We start from the raw sequence: 6000 nt of genomic DNA on the forward strand, positions 1-6000 counted from the left end.
GGAGACAGAAAAACATCCAGCTACAAGAAATTGGCAAGGTGAGGTTGAATGTGGCTTGTTCTGTTTCTCTGAATCTTTCAGCATTCACCCCGATACCTGCCTCTGGGTTTGTTTTTATTAATAAGACCTTTTAAGGTTCGTGCTACAGTCTTCAATTTGATTTCACTTATCAATATGTCTGATTTTTTGCCAATATCATGCTATTTATATTAAATAGCTCTATAATACAACTTGTCAGAGTGGCTATAGTCAACTGGCTCTCTCCTGCACTAAACCCAGTCATACTTTTTAAAGAAAAATCTAAAAGCTCTGTCTAATGTCAGAAGATCCACTTGATATGGGACAGAAGAAAAACCAAAATTAAGGGACTATTCTTTTACTAATCTTAGAATTCTTTAGTTTTATTTTGACTTTTTAAATTTTTTCTTAAGGTATGAATATTATCTCAAATTTATAAGATGAATCTATACCTATTTCTATATATTTTAAACTTTCTGTCATATTAATGGTCATATAGAGAAATAATTCTAGAAAAAGTCTTCATCTACCTTCTTATATATGATTTTGAGTGTGAGTCTCTATCAGATAATTTGGAATTAAGTTTGTGTACCCTGGATATACTTAACAAATTGTGATTCTTTAACCTCACTGAGATCTCCTCCACATGACATTTCAAATGTTTAAAGTTTTCTGCACTGAACCATTACCATTCCTAACAGCAACCTTTAAGTCTCTGAAAGGATGATGTGGCACCACATTTATTCCACCTGGATTGTGATTATACCACTAAGGTGACAAACACCCACCCAAAGATTATCATTGTACTACAGACTACAAATTGCTCAGGACAATTTCAATGGTCCAGCCTCATGCACTACTCCAGCCAGAACTTCAGATAAGCCCTACACTTTCACATTATACAGAGACTGAAAATAAATGATACAGCTAGCTCTCACAGGACTTAACTATTATCTTAATTGTATCAGAGTCCCCTAGAGATAGCATTGCCCCCAGGCAATGGTAAGCAATCTAGAGAACACAATGCCCACATTCCCAAGAGGTGGGGTGAGTGGTTTTGATCATTCAGTGAGTTATGGATATTTGTCATCATTCGGGGCATTGGTTACAGGTTTGTTATTGGTAATAGTCAGGAAAAAGGCTGAGCAAAGGAGATTAGATTCAGGGATCTCATTCTGAAAAGAAAGGGGGTATATAAAAATGATAGAAAAAAGGGTAGATTATTCAATCTACTTTTAAAGTAAAAAACAACTACTAGTCTTAAATATTTTACATTGGTATGGATTTCTGTATATTAATACAAATTTAATGTTAAATTTGTGGTAACATTCTGTCATATGTTTCTACTCCCGTTTAACTTTTTGTACATATGTAGCTTATCTAACAGTGTAATGTAAATTTCTAGTCCTTTCCAGTTATTATTATAAACTATTTAAATAATATAGAAATGTAGGTTGACAGTTAGTCATCTATTACAATCGAACTTTTAGTCATGTTAGGCATACTTTCAAGGTCAAACAGAGATACATTTGAGATAGACAGGTAGTCTTCAAATACATCAGAGATCTACAGAATATGGCACTGAAGATGTTTTAATAGTATAAAGCTTTTTATAACATTGAGACACATCTACTCTCAGCAGTACCAATCTACTTCAGAGAATGTGGTGAGCATTAAAGAAACTTTATATTGAGTTTGCTTTCTTTGTGGCAAAAGTTAGCCACTGGGCAAGAACCTGCCCTTGCCATGAGTGGTGACAATAGGCTGTCCAAATTGAACAAGCAGGACACCAAAGAAAGTGACTGCCAAACTACCAAGACAAGGTGGGACAGTCGTTCAAAATTCTTGTTTCACAGAAAAGTCTATAAGATATTCTAGGCCTGTAGGCTAAGAATGAATGCCCCGATATTACAGAATAAATTTGGGTGACTGTCCAGGCATCCAACTGTTTCTGTCAACTCTATAGTTTTGGAAGGTTTTTGTTCTTTACTTTGTGCTTACTAAGGTAATATTATACCCTTCTCAGGTCCCCAATAGAGTTGAAGACTAGATAGTTATAGTTATAGTTTTCCTTATTATCAAATTAAGAAAAGAAACTCACAAAAGATGTGCAAAGTGTATAATGTTGAGATATATAAAAGGATAGTTTTGGGTTAGCAATCAAAATTAGAATAGAAAGTGAATTAGATAAAAAAAAGAATACTTTGGACTCATCGAGATAGGATAGATATTGAAGTATTTTCTCTAAATTGACAAGTGACAATGGACTGTACATTACACATGTAATTCTTTCCCAATAATTTTCTTATTGTGTATAGTTTTACTATGGTAGAGTTAAAACCTTTCCTTTTTATTTAGACAAAAATTGGGAAATGTTGTGTGATATGTTAATTACATTCTGACAATAAAGCTTGCTTTGAATTAGAGAACAGAAAGTAATAGCCACTAACTGACCAAAACTAACCACAGAAGTTTTGGAGGACTGAGTTCAGATAGTGAGACAAGAAGGCAGTAATTAGAGAGGGTCTCAAACCTTTAGGATGGAGAAACAGAAGAGATAGGAAGTCACTTGTGGCTTTTCCATAGCTTCTCTGGTCATTCCGGTTCTTATCCCTATATCTGACTTCTAATTTTTTATTGATAAGGAATAATTAGACAAATGCATCAAGTAAGTTACAATAATGACTGTCATGCTACTCATGCAGTGTGTGAAACTTTTGAGAGCATCTATGGATGTTTCACTCTGTAATCCAAAGAACGGAAGCTTAGGCATTTTGATGTCTGAAAATCATCCTTCTAACCTCTCCCACATATCCTTTGTTCCTGGTCATGAAGGAATAGTTCTTGTACATGCTTTGTCCTCCACATTTCCCAGCATGAAAGGGGAGAGATCACAAACCAAAACAAATCTTTACTTTTATGATTTTATTATGTCAGGGATTTTATACATTGATACTATGCTTGCTAATACAATAGCTCAATTGCATCAGCAACAATGAACAAACTGAAAGTTTTACCATAATATAACAGAACTCTGTCAGAGATAGGGGTCTATAAAAAGAAATCAGAAAGAAGTGGAGCAGAAACTTTATTCCTTTAATGACAGAGTCAGCTTCCCTTGTGTAGGTGAGTCTTCTGAAGGGGCACAACCAAACTGAAGAGAAATTGTTGACAAGAGCTTCAAATAGCAGATCAGGCTCAGAGACTCTGAAAGACCTCCTGAAAATGGATGATGAAAGGAGCCCCATATGCTTTCTCTACAACGAAGAGAGTTCAAAGCAAAGGAACAAAAGCATAAACAGCCACCAATCAGTTAGGTTATGTGAGGGGCACTCAATGGGAAAATGGCAAATTAGAAACACCAGAGCATACTTGGTTTACCCTGATATCAACATAAATAGTCCACACATGTGGTACATAGACACATATATAGGCAAAACACCAACACAGATAAAATAAAAATAAAGCAATAATTAATAAATAAAGAAATAAAGTAGAGGTGTATCGTCTGATGAGGTGAGAATGTCGGAAGAAAATGTCCAAATGAAGCATGAGGGGTGAAGTAGAGGAGAAATTGAGAAATGTTTAACAATATAATAGCAAAAGAGACAGACAGCTTCAATTCTGAGTGCTTGGATACTCTTAGTATAGAAAATTACAGCTCTCACCAGGTATATAAGTAAAACAGTATCCTGGCATTTCCCACAATCATAAACATATAGTAATGCAAACAAAGATTCTAAGAGATTTTAGCTAGTAGGTCATTTTTCCAGCTCCCAGAATTTTCTAATCCTCTGGGATGGTCAATCTTGTGGCCAAGAAAGTAGGTTGCTTCTTGTGAGCTGTGTGCATCTATCTCTAGAGAGCAGAGTCCACTCAGGATTTTGTTTCTGCCTTTTCCTCTGTGCTGTGCACATAGCCACTAGAAGGCGTAGTTTGAGGGCTGATCAGCCAGTGTCTACTCATGAAGTACCATGCATATTGAGTAGACTGCCGTATTCTTGTTAGTTGTTCCAGTCTCTAGAATCATCAAACATGGTTATAAAGCCACGATTCCCTATAAGAATGAAATTTAAACTGTTTTTAGGATGGTCACACATTATACCCTCTGCACATCACACATTCTGCATCTTAGTTTCTGTTCATAATGGATCACAACCACTTTTTTCCTACCAAAATTCTTTCCATAGCCTTCCAAATTTTTGACCCCAAATAAGAAAGGTTAAGTGGGTGTGGTAATTTAAATAGGAATACCCCCAATAGACTCATGTGTTCTAATATTTGAATTGTAGGGAGTGACTAATTAGGAGTTAAGGCCTTGTTGAAGCAAGTGTGCAATGCTGGAGGAAATGTTTCACTGGGGGGAGGCTTTGAGGTCTCAGATAGTCAAGCCTGGCCTGGGTGTCACTGTCTTTTATTGTTGCCTGGGGATCCAGATGTGGAACTCTCAGCTATATCTCCAGCACCATGTCTGTCTGTGTGTCACAATGCTTCTTACCATGATGATAATGGACTAAATCTTTGAAACTGTATTTCAGTCCCCATTTAAATGTTTTATTTTATAAGAGTCATCATGTGGTAATGGTGTGTTTTCCAAGCAACAGAGACTCTAACTAATACAGAATTTGGTACCAGGGACTGGTGTATTGTTGTTACAGTCCTTATCATGCTTTTGTTTGGAGGAAGTTGGAGTTGAAACTTTGGATTAGAAAAAAACAGTTGAACATTTTAAGTGAGGTTTAATGGGCCATCCTAGTAAGAACATGGAATACAGTGGTGCCAATAGTGATATGAACTATAGGGTCTCACTCAGGAAGTTTCAAAGAAGAAAAATTTTAGTATGCGTCCTAGGGATTATTCTTCTGATATATTTTCAAAAAAGGTGGCTGCTTTTTGCCCTTGTCAAAAAAGTCTACCTGAGGCTAAATTGAAGAGTTTTGCATTAATTGTATTAGCAGAGGAAAGCTGAAGACACTTTGGTATTGACTCTCATGTGGTTATGAGTATTCACTCCTGAGCAGACCTAGAATGAAAAGGAATAAGCCAAGAAAATAAAAATACAAAATGTACAGTTTGAGGAGAAGAGGTACATGAGGAAATGGAATAGGGATAAGCCCTATGTTTAAGTAGATAAATAGGTTAAAGAAAAACCTGCAGCAAAGTTTCCAACTTGTGAAAAGGACTTAATGAAAAGTTTAGAGCTTGTCTGGTGGTTTAAGCCTTTAAATGCAGTTGGATGGAGGCAGAGATAGGCGAACCTCTGACTTTGAGGCCTATCTGTTCTATAGAGCAAACGAGAGGATATCTAAGTTTAGATCATGGAGGAAGCTGCAGAAAACAGAAAACTGGTGAAGATATATTTGAATAAGAGGGCCAAGTTCTAGCTGCAGCAAGCAATAGATCTTTAAAGTTTCACCTATATTGTCAGGGACAAGGACAGAATCTCTAGTTAGTGGAAAAATACAGACCCCCAATAAGACAGAGAACTAGATCAGCTTACAGTCAGGTTGCCTAGCAACAGGCCATTGAGTCAGAGCCCTTGACCCACTCACCCTGTAAACATCCTACACAAACATCCTGTTAGCTTGCCCCACTTATGCAGATGACAGCATCTTGCTCCCCCCACCCTGCAGAACTATATAAACCTTTCTGGAAGAGAAATAAAGTGGCACCTTGATCAGAATCTAGACTTGGTGTCTTTTCCTTTGTATCTCCTGTCCCTACATTCCCTCCTTAGGATGGTCAAGAACCCGTTGAAGCCCTGCAGGCGGGGCACTATATGGTTCTGGCTTTAAAGTCATGGGAGAAGAAAGGGATTATAGAATCTCCCTCACAACTTAGGAAAGCTGCTGAGGCCAGATGTGTCAGAAATGCCTAGAGAAAACTTTGCATGAAGCTGTGAAGATGAAGCCTGTCTTGCCTTAGAGACTCAAAGATGTTGGAGATTACAAAGTTATGGGGTACCTGCTCAGTAGAGCTGCT

This window comes from Peromyscus leucopus, chromosome 3 (assembly GCF_004664715.2).
Source record: "Peromyscus leucopus breed LL Stock chromosome 3, UCI_PerLeu_2.1, whole genome shotgun sequence".
NCBI classification, from domain to species: Eukaryota; Metazoa; Chordata; class Mammalia; order Rodentia; family Cricetidae; genus Peromyscus; species Peromyscus leucopus.